This window comes from Hyla sarda, chromosome 6 (assembly GCF_029499605.1).
Source record: "Hyla sarda isolate aHylSar1 chromosome 6, aHylSar1.hap1, whole genome shotgun sequence".
Classification (NCBI taxonomy): Eukaryota; Metazoa; Chordata; class Amphibia; order Anura; family Hylidae; genus Hyla; species Hyla sarda.
This window is the reverse complement of record NC_079194.1, coordinates 299,257,235-299,272,660: the sequence shown is the minus strand read 5'-3', so window position 1 is coordinate 299,272,660 and position 15,426 is coordinate 299,257,235. Positions and strand designations below refer to the sequence as shown.

The following is a 15,426-nucleotide window of genomic DNA, read 5'->3' as shown; positions in this document are numbered from 1 at the left end:
ATTATACACACCTCAGCTGCTGCAGAACATTATAATACACGCCTCAGCTGCTGCAAAACATAATACTTACTTCAGCTGCTGCAGAACATTATAATACACACCTCAGCTGCTGCAAAACATAATACTTACTTCAGCTGCTGCAGAACATTATAATACACACCTCAGCTGCTGCAGAACATTATAATACACACCTCAGCTGCTGCAGAACATTATAATACACACCTCAGCTGCTGCAGAACATTATAATACACACCTCAGCTGCTGCAGAACATTATAATACACACCTCAGCTGCTGCAGAACATTATAATACACACCTCAGCTGCTGCAGAACATTATAATACACACCTCAGCTGCTGCAGAACATTATAATACACACCTCAGCTGCTGCAGAACATTATAATACACACCTTGACTATTATATATGTACAATAAGGATTATTATTATAAGGATATACGTTCTAATCATTTCTAATATTGTTTTACATATAAAACCCCGTAGACGCCGTGTGTTTGTGCCGTACAGTCAATTCCTATGTTATTGGTAATTTCCCCCTATTGATCGTCCGTTCACCTCTTTAGTTTGGGTTAAATTATTGTATTTCTGTATCTCTATTTACTCTGCGGATTGTTCTTCCAGAGAATCAGTCGTCACATTTGACCTTTGCCCCCCTCGCTCACGTTTCCCCCCCCCCCCCCTTGCTGTAGTTTCCTTTGATTGACATGAAGCCATGTAATTGCTTCTTCATCATGTCTCTTGTACGGCTCTTGAACCCTCGCCGTACGTCTGGAGACCTCTCCTTTCATGAGACCGCGCCGTTGTAATTGGTCGGCGGTGAAGAGACAGCCAGCTGTTTGGTGACATCATGAAGCGAGCGCCGATCTTCTCCGGCTCTTTAATTAAAGGTTGACATTACTGTAATTTTCGTTCTGGATTAGCTGTTATTTTTACATCTCCGCTTCATTTCCGGAATACGTGATGAATTTCTGTAAGGCTGTGTTTCTCAACCAGGGTGCCTCCAGCTGTTGCAGAACTACAACTTCCGGCATGCCCGGACAGCCGAAGGCTGTCCGTTCATGCTGGGAGTTGTAGTTTTGCAACAGCTGGAGGCACCCTGGTTGGGAAACACTGCTGTAGGGTATAATGTACTGTGTGTGAGAGAAAACACTTGCATTCATCCCTTTCCTGTCTTCATGTATTAGAATTACCCAAATGCTTTACATTTCTTTTTTATGCCTCTAGCTTCTGTTTTTGGCTCACAAATCCCTCTGTTCTGCTGCTCCCTCATTCTGACATCCACTGCTCAGGAGCTGGCATGTCCGAGACAAGCACTGAGCTCGCCACAGCACTCATCACGCATTTACTTCCTCCCTGAGTCTGCTGTGCTGTGCTGGGTCTCCTCATCTATTCACTGCAGGCTGCTCTGTAACCTCCGCCTCCTCTCTGTTTTCATGCTGCAGTCTGATAGGACAGGAGTGAGCACAGAGAAGGACTAGTCCCGCCTCACTTATTGCACTTTGTCCCGGCCTGTGCTTTAGCTGGGACAAAGATGCTGCTGCAGTCGGACAGGATTATGTTTTTTTACAGGGCCCCTAGTGGTCTTTTTTTATAAATAAAAATAATAACAAATAAACTTAAGTCTGTAATACAGTGATCCCTCAACATACAATGGTAATTCGTTCCAAATGAACCATCGTTACTTGAAACCATTGTATGTTGAGTAATCCGTGCAATGATAAGTATAGGAAGTTATACTCACCTGTCCCCGCACTGGACTATCACTGCTGCCCTGGATGTCACCCTCCATTGCTGTCCCTGCCGCTCCGGACTGTCACTGCTGCCTGGGATCGTCGCTCTTCATCGCCGCCATCATGTCGCTCCTATTGGATGACGGGACGGCATGCGCGGGGACGTGCTGATGACGACGAGGGAGAGAGACGGCGATGTAGGGGATCCTGAAGAGGACGGTCCGGAACGCCGGGGACAGGTAAGTGATCATCACTGCAGCACACGGGGCACCTTAAATGACTATCCGGCGGCAGCTGAAGCAGTCTGCGCTGCTGGATAGTCGTTTATGCGATGGCCCCGACATACAAAAGCATCATATGTTGAAATGATCATATGTTGGGGCCATCGTAGGTTGGGGGGTCACTGTACTCTGTTGTGAGTTGTTTATACTATAAAGTATGTGTCTACATGTAGGTGTGGCCACTCAGTGGTTGGGATTTGGATAGCAGCCTATCGAGGTTTTGATGTTTTCTTTTGCATAATTTTCTTAAAGGGGTTATCCAGGAAAAAAACTTTTTTTTTTACATATCAACTGGCTCCAGAAAGTTAAACAGATTTGTAAATTACTTCTATTAAAAAATCTTAATCCTTTCAGTACTTATGAGCTTCTGAAGTTGAGTTGATATTTTCTGTGTAAGTGCTTTCGGATGACACGTGTCTCGGGAACTGCCCGGTTTAGAAGCAAATCTCCATAGCAAACTGGGCGGTTCCCGAGACACGTGTCATCAGAGAGCACTTGCACAGAAAAGAACAACTCAACTTCAGAAGCTCATAAGTACTGAAAGGATTAAGATTTTTTAATAGAAGTAATATACAAATCTGTTTAACTTTCTGGAGCCAGTTGATATGTAAAAAAAAGTTTTTTCCTGGAATACCCCTTTAACTAACTACCGTGTTCTGAACCGATGAGCGTTTAGAACCCTTGACAACTGGATGGAACTCTGGTTTGATGTAAATACTAAGTCCTATTTCATGGATCTTATAGGATCAGGCATTGTCTTACAGGGTACCTACCCATAGGTGGTGCTAGAAACACAGCTTTCTTCCTTCTGGAGCACAGCTTATTTGCATACCTTTTCCCCCATCCATGGATCATTGCCTGATGAAGATCCCTGTCCGGGATTGAAACGCGTTGCAAATAAAATCTTTATAACACACTTGGGCACCAGCGCCTCCATTTAGAGGAACTTTATTCCAAAAAATGTCTACATTGCACTTCCACCGGATAGGCTGACGTCACCCTGGGGAGTTCCTCGTGGCAGCGTTCCAGCTCTTTCTCTCTCCAGACCCCACTGTAGGTGTTGTGCCCTGAGCGCAACACTTAAGGGTAAGGACCCATTTCTATCTCCACTCAGGTATACCCGCAAAATGGTCCTCACTAGGGGCGCACCTCTTGTTGTTTTTCTCTCCTTTCCATATTAATGGATCATTGCTTGTAAGACTCCACACCTTCCCTCTGCTGAACCTTCTCAGGTCCTTGGAGGCTTTTACTTCATCATGGGAAATTGACGAAATGTAACTTTTCTTTAATGTACATATTATGAACTGACTTAGACATACTGAGCGTTCGGGCAGCCATTTACAGTAGCAATGAGACTGAATGTAGATAAATGAGAAAATCTGGGAGAATTGCTAGTAAAGGATTTAGATGTAGGTCATAGATTGGATACTAGCATGCTTTATTAATCTGTTGCTTCTAAAGCCAGAAGGATACTATTGTGTATTAAAAGAGGCTTGTAAAAACTATCCAACCCCCCCCCCCCCATGAGGTCTATGTGTTCATTTAAGCCAGTGGTCCCAACCCAATCCGTCAAGCCCACTATCACTGAAAGCTTTTTTTACTTACTCCTTTGGAATAGGACAGGGTCAAATCCTGGACTGCTGGTGGACCTGGAAGACTGGGTTAGAGACCACTGACTTAATGGGGTACTCCAGTGGAAAACATATATATATATATTTTTTTTCAAATCAACGTCTATTGAAAAATCTTAACCCTTCCAGTACTTATCTGCTGCTGTATGCTCCAGAGTAAGTTGATTTGCTCTTTTTTGTCTGACCACAGTGCTCTCTGCTGACACCTCTGTCCATGTCAGGAACTGTCCTGAGCAGGAAAGGTTTGCTATTGGGATTTTCTTTGGGGATTTGCTCCTTTTCTGGAACCAGTTGATATGATTTTTTTTCTTCCCACCGGAGTACCCCATTAAGCATATAGACAGGTGTAACATTCACGTTTCAGACACCGGTAGATGTGGATCCACTGGACCTGTGTGGCAGATGACTCGGACCGTACCAGGGAGCGGAGTCTAAGGTGCCGCTGGTTTTCACCAGAGCCCGCTGCAAAGCGGGATGGACTTTCCGCGGCAGGCGGCACCCAGGTCGCTACCCCTGGCACGGCTCGACCACACAGGCGGATGAGGAGATGCGAGGCACAGGAGGGATAAGGCAGCTCATAGTCTGAATAGCAGAAGGTCAGGGCAGGCGGCACAGTAGCATAGTCATGACGTAGCAGGAGTTCAGTAGGCAGGCTACAGAGTAGCATGGTCAAGTCACAAAGCAAGAGATCAGATACACGGCAAGGCAATACTGAGGAACGCTTTCTCTACGGCACAAGACAACAAAGATCCGGCAGGGGAGTGAGGAAGGTGGAGGAATTTATAAATGAGCCACAGGTGAATTACACTAATGAGCGTACTGGCCCTTTAAATCTTTAAGGTCCAGCGCACGTGCTCCCTAGGGGATGGGAACACACACGCCGGAGCAGAGAGGCGGAGGCAGGAGAAACACCAGGTGGGTGATGGACTGGGGCTCGCATGTGGGCGCATCCCGTGATGCGAGCCCCAGCCCCGTCTGCGGCAGCAGGTAAGGGGACCATGCGCTCACGGCCAGCGTGTGCGGCCGGAGCGCATAACCTAACAACAGGCCTGTTCCACATTCTTTTCCTCCTTCCCATTTTGAAAGCCATAGAAATAAATTGCCCAGAGCACAATTAGGCCGATATGCCAGATAAAAGGGCCACAAATGGTGTAGTTGCTATAAGCATGCTCAGGCAGCCAGATAGTCAAGCCAAGCCCCTTGCCCCCATACACATTAGAGAGTCAGCCATTCCCGCAGAAATCTTCAGGTTTGGCTGACTTTTATAGCGAACAGATTTAAAGACTATTATACCTCATTATATAATCCATGCTCTGATGTGGGTCCTTATAGATGATTTCTTAGCCTCAGTTAACCTTCCCAGCTTGTCTGTATCCCAGCTGTCCCCTCTTAACGCACTTTTTACCCGATCTGAGATCGCTTCAATGATCAAGACTCTTCCTCCGGGAAAGTCTCCCGGGCCAGATGGTCTTTCAAATAAGTATTATAGGAAATCTTCTCATATTCTAACGCCTCCTATGACTAAGTAATGGACTCTGGATCCCTTCCTTAGAGAATATCTGTCACCAAATAAACTTTTCTAAACTTACTCAGGCTATGTTCCCTAACTATTCCTAACACCCCTCCTGCCATTAAAAAAAAATAAAAAAATTAAGAGCTTTTAAAAGCTGTGTATCTTACCTTTCTTCTTGCTCACAGTGTAATCTCCCAGCAGGAGAAAGTGGGTGTTCCCCAGCAGACATGACATCACTGAAGCCTGCCGGGGGACCACTTCTGCCCTCACATTGTTGCAGTGCTGTGATGAATAGAAGACCTCAGGCTCTGTGCAGCTGACAATCAAGCTAAATGCAGAGAAACACTTTTCTATTATGATACTGGCTATCCGAGCCAGTATCAAAATAGACATTGGGACAACGCTACTAAATTTGTCATTCTATAATGTTATAGTACGGAAAAGACATCAACTTGCCACTTCATTGTTCTAATATGCCATTATATAGCGGAGAGACTGTAATTTGAGATCTTCAGCCCTCCCAGCGAGACTACAGTATATGCCAATGGGGAAATAATCACTGTATATAAGCATTTTACACTACTTTTAAAGATATATATATATATATATATATATATATATATATATATATATATATTTATTTTTTTTTAATTTTTTTTATTATTATATTTTAACCTGTGATATGTCTGATGTAATCTATTATTGGACATATTTCTGTCTTTCCTTTTTTTTTCTTTCTTCATCCTTTTCTCCTTATCCTCAACCTAGCAGGACTGTTTCATTGTTTTGGTTTTCTTAAATTACAAATCTGTTTAACTTTTTGGCATCAGTTGATAAAAAAAAATATATATATATATATATATATATATATATATATATATATATATATTTTTCTTTTTTTTTTCTTTTCCTACAGAGTACTCCTTTAAAAACCAGCTCTCCTATATAGTCGCCTATCCTGTAAACCATTAAAGAGCTATAACATATGACTAAGCATTTAAAGGGGTACTCAGCTGCTCAGCGTTTGGAACAAACTGTTCCGAACGCTGAAGTGGGCACCGGGAGCTCGTGATGCCATAGCCCCGCCCCTCATGACATCCCGCCCCGCCCCCTCAATGCAAGTCTATGGGAGGGGGCGTGACGCTGTCACGCCCCCTCCCATAGACTTGCATTGAGGGGACAGGGTGTGATGTCATGAGGGGGCGGGGCTATTACATCACGAGCTCCCGGCTCCAGCATTTGGAACAGTTTGTTCGAAACGCTGAGCAGCGGAGTACCCCTTTAAATCCATGTAGTATTCTGCTCTGAACAGATGAGCGGCAAGAATCCTGAACAGTGCCGTCCACAGTCGTATTTCAAGACACTTTAATGGGTCGTACATGGGGAAGCCCCCTCCATTAGGTGGCACTAGAGAAAAATTCCTTCGGGAGGAGAGCTAATTTGCATAAATAACATAAAAAAAAACTAAAAACGTAATTTTAGTATAAAAGAAAAAAAAATGGTATAAAAGTTTTATACTTTCAACCCTATAAGAGCTGTTGGGTTCCATCACCGGATAACCCCTGACCCGATGATTCATGTATCACATTAACACTGTAGAATTATCCATATATATAGTCTGATTTCCTACTGTTTCAATCACTATGTTCCGTGCTACATCCTATTCATTGATTTCTCTCTCTTTTCTTTAGGAGCTCATGCGTAAACAATTGAGAACTTCACCGGATACAGTCATAGTCACTTAATCCCACAAGGTAAGGAATACAATGTTTCTGATTGTTATAATGGGATGGTGTATGTCCTGGTGGGATTGTTACATGAATTATAATAATAGTGATATAGAAAAAAGAAATAAACTACGAGGATTTATACCATAGAAGTGGATTGTGCAACTCTTAGGGTCCTTAGAAAGACGAGGACATGACTCAAATGCCCAGCGTCCAATGATTTGCTAAGCTCAGCGAAAGTATTGGGTCGGCACTACCGATCTATAAACAACACCGGCTTTAGGCAAAAAAATATGGGACTGGAAACCGCGGATAGTTATAGATAACTTCAGGGGGGAGAATCCATATGAAGAACAAAGGGAGGTATAGAAATCTTCAAATCAGCGCTGGGCTTACTGGCGGAGAGGCAACGACCCAGTTCTGGAGAGGGAGTCCGTGTTCAGTACCGGACTGACTGACCAGTGAAGAGGCAACGCCACAGTGCTGGAGAGGGAGTCTGCGGTCAGTACCGGGCTTACTGACTGGTGAAGAGGCAAGGCCCCAGTGCTGGAGAGGGAGTCTGTGGTCAGTACCGGGCTGACTGACTGGTGAAGAGGCGACGCCACAGTGCTGGAGAGGGAGTCTGTGGTCAGTACCCGGCTGACTGACTGGTGAAGAGGCGACGCCACAGTCTGGAGAGGGAGTCTGTGGTCAGTGCCAGGCTGACCGACTGGTGGAGAGGCGACGCCACAATGCTGTAGAGGGAGTCTGTGGTCTGTGCCGGGCTGACTGGCGGAGAGGCGAGGCCCCAGTGCTGGAGAGAGAGTCTGTGGTCAGTGCCAGCCTGACTGACTGGCGTAGAGATGACACCCCTGTTTTGGAGAGGGAGACTGTGATCAGTGCCGGGCTGACTGACTGGCGGAGAGGCGACACCACAGAGCTGGAGAGGGAGTCCGTGGTCAGTAACGAGCTGACTGACTGTGAGGCGACGTCACAGTACTAGAGAGGGAGTCTGTGGTCAGTGCCGGGCTGACTGGCTGGAGGAGAGGCGATGCCACAGTGCTGGAGAGGGAGTCTGTGGTCAGTGCCAGGCTGACCAACTGGAGGAGAGGCGACGCCACAGTGCTGGAGAGGGAGTCCGTGGTCAGTCATGGGCTGACTGACTGGCGGAGAGGCGAGGCCCCAGTGCTGGAGAGGGAGTCTGTGGTCAGTGCCAGCCTGACTGACCGGCGTAGAGGCGATGCCCCTGTTTTGGAGAGGGTTGGGCTTACTGACTGGCAGAGAGGCGACCTCCGTTTCGTAGTCTGCAGGCAGACCGCGAAACGAACGTCACCTCTCCACCAGTCAGTCAGCCCAAGATGTATCCACAACCACCAACATGGAGAAAATGATTACATATGGTAGAGTTGCAGTCTTGATGCTCCTATATGTTTTCGGACCCCTGGATATGCAGCTTGCTCATAGTCCTGTGTGCCCGTCCTTCTTTTTGTAATACATGTCGATTGTTTGGTGTGTGTGTCCAGCATGCTGGTTCCTTCCCTCGCTCTCATGTACCGGTACAGCTTGATTCCTGCAGTCATTTCTTCTTCTCCCTTCTCTCTAATAGACATTGATGCTGAGTATGTAATCCCCCTCCCCTGAATATTTAGTGGTACTATATCTACTATGCATTCTAATCGGGAAACACTGATCTACAGTGTCTTTCTACGCATCCTATGCTTTCTTCTCTATTTACAACCTGTGTGATCTGCTCTCCCCGAAGATGTGGATGCTTTTTCTCTCCATTCTAAACTGCTGTGTAAATCATCTACTCCTTCCTGCTCCTATCTTTAAAGGGGTACTCTGCTGGAAAACATTTTTTTTTTTTTTAAATAACTGGTGCCAGAAAGTTATACAGATTTGTAAATTACTTCTGTTTTAATATCTTAATCCTTCCAGTACTTATTAGCTGCTGTATGCTTCAGAGGAAGTTATGTAGTTCTTTCCAGTCTAAGGCACCTCTGTCCGTGTCAGGAATTGCCCAGAGCAGGAACAAGTCCCCATACCAAACCTCTCCTGCTCTGGACAGTTCCTGACATGGACAGAGGTGTCAGCAGAGAGCACTGTGGTCAGATAGAAAAGAAATTCAAAAAGAAAAGAACTTCCTGTGGAGAATACAGCAGCTGATAAGTACTGGAAGGGTTAAGATTTTTTAATAGAAATATTTTACAAATCTATTTAACTTTCTGGCACCAGTTGATTAAAAAAAAAATGTTTTCCATCGGAGTACCCCTTTAAGAGTGACCTGGAGCAAAAACATGCAATGCAACCAATGTGAGTGCGAAAGGCTTTATCAGGATTACAAGAACAAAGCCAATTTCTTAAAAAAACAGAGCCACTCTTGTTCTCAGGTTGTGTGTTGTACTGCAGCTCAGTTCCTTTGAAGTGAATGGAGCCAAGTTGCAATACCTCACACAACCTGAGGACAAGAGTGGCACTGTTTTGGAAGAAATGAGCTCAGTTTTTCTATTCATGGATAAGAGACTAGGTAAAAAAAAAAAAAGCATCTTAGGTATCGGCTGGAATAATTTTCTGGTTTTGTGGCTAGGCGCAAAAAAAAAAAAGGAATCAAAAATGATTATTAATATCTAGTTATTAACTTTATCTGGAATGCTCATGGCAATGTCATTGTTGTAAATTGGTGCTGGGGACGCTGCCGTTCTTCATAGTGCGCCGGGTAATCTTTGAATACTGATCGAGAAATTCAAGGAAAAGTTATTTTTAACTCTGTATGTGACAAACTTGCAGCATAATGGTGCACAGTATCCCAGTCATTATTCCTGGCAAACACCATCGCTTCACTGGACCCGAGAGATTTGTTTTCTTATTTAATATTAATACTATTCTGTAATATGCTACAAAGTCATCCGGCCCCTGCATATGTATTAAATCATCCCCAGAGAAGAGACTACACTGTACTCGATGTAACAGAGTAATGGTACGTCAATTATGGCCATGAATAGTCTGAAAATATGTTTGTATATGTATATATATATATATATATATATATATATATATATATATATATATATATACTGTATATCCCATAAGTGAGTCGTCCCCCCACATTATATATATACAGTATCTCCCATAAGTGAGTCCCCCCCTCACATTGTATATACAGTATATCCCATAAGTGAGTCCACCCACATTATATATATACAGTATATCCCATAAGTGACTCCACCCCTCACATTATATATACAGTATATCCCATAAGTGACTCCACCCCTCACATTATATACAGTATCTCCCATAAGTGGGTCCACCCCTCACATTATATTTACAGTATATCCCATAAGTGAGTCCACCCCTCACATTATATATACAGTATATCCCATAAGTGACTCCACCCCTCACATTATATATACAGTATATCCCATAAGTGATTCCACCCCTCACATTATATATACAGTATATCCCATAAGTGACTCCACCCCTCACATTATATATACAGTATCTCCCATAAGTGAGTCCACCCCTCACATTATATATACAGTATCTCCCATAAGTGATTCCACCCCTCACATTATATACAGTATATACCATAAGTGACTCCACCCCTCACATTATATATACAGTATATCCCATAAGTGAGTCCACCCCTCACATTATATATACAGTATATCCTATAAGTGACTCCACCCCTCACATTATATATACAGTATATCCCATAAGTGACTCCACCCCTCACATTATATATACAGTATATCCCATAAGTGACTCCACCCCTCACATTATATATACAGTATCTCCCATAAGTGACTCCACCCCTCACATTATATATACAGTATCTCCCATAAGTGAGTCCACCCCTCACATTATATATACAGTATCTCCCATAAGTGACTCCACCCCTCACATTATATATACAGTATCTCCCATAAGTGACTCCACCCCTCACATTATATATACAGTATATACAATAAGTGAGTCCACCCCTCACATTATATATACAGTATATACAATAAGTGACTCCACCCCTCACATTATATATACAGTATATACAATAAGTGACTCCACCCCTCACATTATATATACAGTATATACAATAAGTGACTCCACCCCTCACATTATATATACAGTATATACAATAAGTGACTCCACCCCTCACATTATATATACAGTATCTCCCATAAGTGACTCCACCCCTCACATTATATATACAGTATATCCCATAAGTGAGTCCACCCCTCACATTATATATACAGTATCTCCCATAAGTGACTCCACCCCTCACATTATATATACAGTATCTCCCATAAGTGACTCCACCCCTCACATTATATATACAGTATATCCCATAAGTGAGTCCACCCCTCACATTATATACAGTATCTCTCATAGGTGACTCCACCCCTCACATTAAATATACAGTATATCCCATAAGTGAGTCCACCCCTCACATTATATATACAGTATATCCCATAAGTGAGTCCACCCCTCATATTATATATACAGTATATCCCATAAGTGACTCCACCCCTCACATTATATATACAGTATATCCCATAAGTGACTCCACCCCTCACATTATATACCGTATATCCCATAAGTGACTCCACCCCTCACATTATATACAGTATATCCCATAAGTGAGTCCACCCCTCACATTATATATACAGTATATCCCATAAGTGAGTCCACCCCTCACATTATATATACAGTATATCCCATAAGTGAGTCCACCCCTCACATTATATATAGTATATCCCATAAGTGACTCCACCCCTCACATTATATACAGTATATCCCATAAGTGAGTCCACCCCTCACATTATATATACAGTATATCCCATAAGTGAGTCCACCCCTCACATTATATATACAGTATATCCCATAAGTGACTCCACCCCTCACATTATATATACAGTATCTTCCATAAGTGAGTCCACCCCTCACATTATATATACAGTATATACCATAAGTGAGTCCACCCCTCACATTATATATAGTATATCCCATAAGTGACTCCACCCCTCACATTATATATACAGTATCTCCCATAAGTGAGTCCACCCCTCACATTATATATACAGTATATCCCATAAGTGACTCCACCCCTCCCATTATATACCGTATATCCCATAAGAGACTCCACCCCTCACATTATATATACAGTATATCCCATAAGTGACTCCACCCCTCACATTATATACAGTATATCCCATAAGTGACTCCACCCCTCACATTATATACAGTATATCCCATAAGTGACTCCACCCCTCACATTATATATACAGTATATCCTATAAGTGACTCCACCCCTCACATTATATATACAGTATATCCCATAAGTGACTCCACCCCTCACATTATATATACAGTATATCCCATAAGTGACTCCACCCCTCACATTATATACAGTATATCCCATAAATGACTCCACCCCTCACATTATATATACAGTATATCCCATAAGTGAGTCCACCCCTCACATTATATATACAGTATCTCCCATAAGTGAGTCCACCCCTCACATTATATATAGTATATCCCATAAGTGACTCCACCCCTCACATTATATATACAGTATCTCCCATAAGTGAGTCCACCCCTCACATTATATACAGTATCTCCCATAAGTGACTCCACCCCTCACATTATATACAGTATATCCCATAAGTGAGTCCACCCCTCACATTATATACAGTATATCCCATAAGTGAGTCCACCCCTCACATTATATATACAGTATATCCCATAAGTGAGTCCACCCCTCACATTATATACAGTATATCCCATAAGTGACTCCACTCCTCACATTATATATACAGTATATCCCATAAGTGAGTCCCCCCTCACATTATATATACAGTATATCCCATAAGTGAGTCCACCCCTCACATTATATACAGTATATCCCATAAGTGAGTCCACCCCTCACATTATATATACAGTATATACCATAAGTGACTTCACCCCTCACATTATATATACAGTATATCCCGTAAGTGACTCCACCCCTCACATTATATATACAGTATATCCCATAAGTGACTCCACTCCTCACATTATATATACAGTATATCCCATAAGTGAGTCCACCCCTCACATTATATATACAGTATCTCCCATAAGTAACTCCACCCCTCACATTATATATACAGTATATCCCATAAGTGAGTCCACCCCTCACATTATATATACAGTATATCCCATAAGTGACTACACCCCTCACATTATATACAGTATATCCCATAAGTGAGTCCACCCCTCACATTATATACAGTATATCCCATAAGTGAGTCCACCCCTCACATTATATATAGTATATCCCATAAGTGACTCCACCCCTCACATTATATATACAGTATCTCCTATAAGTGAGTCCACCCCTCACATTATATATACAGTATATCCCATAAGTGAGTCCACCCCTCACATCATATACAGTATCTCCCATAAGTGAGTCCACCCCTCACATTATATATACAGTATCTCCCATAAGTGAGTCCACCCCTCACATTATATATACAGTATATCCCATAAGTGAGTCCACCCCTCACATTATATATACAGTATATCCCATAAGTGACTCCACCCCTCACATTATATATACAGTATCTCCCATAAGTGAGTCCACCCCTCACATTATATATACAGTATATCCCATAAGTGAGTCCACCCCTCACATTATATGTACAGTATTTCCCATAAGTGACTCCACCCCTCACATTATATATACAGTATCTCCCATAAGTGACTCCACCCCTCACATTATATATACAGTATCTCCCATAAGTGACTCCACCCCTCACATTATATATACAGTATTTCCCATAAGTGACTCCACCCCTCACATTATATATACAGTATATAGCATAAGTGACTCCACCCCTCACATTATATACAGTATATCCCATAAGTGACTCCACCCCTCACATTATATACAGTATCTCCCATAAGTGACTCCACCCCTCACATTATATATACAGTATATCCCATAAGTGAGTCCACCCCTCACATTATATATACAGTATATCCCATAAGTGACTCCACCCCTCACATTATATACAATATCTCTAGGCACTATCACACATTTTGTAACAAATATTGATCTTTTTTTAACCCTTACCAGACAGATCATACAGAGTAATCTTTGTCACCTCTGTGCCACCAATGCCTCGTGTTAATATAATGACTATTAACTTTTATTCTTTCTATCAAGACTGTCGTTGACACAACATAAATGTACAATGATGCATTGCTGTGAAGAAGGGGAAAGAAAAACTGGATAATTTGGGTTCCTCATGATGAAGTAATTGGCAGGAGATTGAATAATAGAGGACATTGTTTAATTTGGAGGCCGGCCTCCAGTAAGATTGATGAGCCTCGTAGAGATTGTGGTGTATGAACAACCGGTTCCTGAATTGGCCGGCTTGTCATGACGAAGTGGAATCCATGGCTTACCACTGTGTTCTTCTAATGCAGGTCCACGGTGTTTGTGTCTGATAATTAGAGTTGGGGTTGTAATTGTAGAGATAAGGATGTGAGCCATCCGATAGGCCGAGACAGTAACATTACATCTGCTTTCTCTTCGTATACAGCTGCAAGAAGATTCCGAAATGATGAGTAATGTCGGCTTTTAAAAGTGTGGGAACTCACCCAATCTTTCCACTCAAGGCCTTGTACTGCAGAAATCCTGCCAATGGGAATGGTGTTCTTACTGTGGAAAAAGTGCAGGAACTCCATTCCCATGTGTTCCAGCAGGACTTGAGCCATGTTCTAGTCATCGAACCTTATACTAAGAAAGCCAACTTGTATCGTTTGTACTTGTCATTCAGTTGTCCATTGAAATGTTCATAGGTTCTAAAGCTCTAGAGGTACTCATGTTAAGGTGTCCAGAGGAAAAGTTGGCCAAACTGATTTTAGCTTAACCAGCTAACTATCGTATGGATGTGTCCTTTAATTTTCCTTTAGTTTAGGGAAGGATCACCATTTCTCACAAAACCATTCCAACACAATATGAGGACATGTTACCAGAACAATCTAAAGGCTTCATTCACATAACAATGACTGGGTGTCCACACATAGTCAGAAATAGCATATACATTTAGTAACAGAGTGTCACCAAATCATGTTGTGGTGAAATGCTAGTTACCATATCGAAGATTCAGAATTTTCATTATTGCATTAAAGGGGTACTCTGCTGCTCAGGGTTTGGAACAATATGCTCCGAATGCTTAGAGCCGGCGCTGGGAGCTTGTGATGTCACAGCCCTGCCCCCTCATGATGTCAAGCCCTGCCCCCTCAATGCAAGTGTATGGGAGGGGGCATGACGGCTGTGCAGTGGATGTCAGAATGAGTGAGCAGCAGAACAGAGCCAAATGCAGAAGCTAGACAGATAAAAAAGACATGTGAAGAAATGACATGACCCAGTAAGTAACATATAGAAGCATTCTTTTTTGTGGTATGTCCAGTACGCTTTAAGAGTGGACACATCTGTATTATACTTTTTTGGTGTGGGGCCACTCTCTCCAATCTATACTCTTGGACGCATTAAAGT

At 42.7% G+C, this 15,426-nt stretch overlaps 1 protein-coding gene across 7 annotated transcripts in view; it reads left to right on the top strand.

Moving 5' to 3' along the window:
* LRRC4C (leucine rich repeat containing 4C) overlaps nt 1-15,426 on the top strand; it is an 813,407-nt gene that overhangs the window by 618,446 nt on the left and 179,535 nt on the right. For all 7 annotated transcript variants that reach the window (XM_056527914.1, XM_056527916.1, XM_056527917.1 and 4 more), the window contains one exon: nt 6,864-6,926. The gene's annotated coding sequence lies outside the window, so the exon portion shown is untranslated. The remainder of the gene's footprint in view (nt 1-6,863; nt 6,927-15,426) is intronic.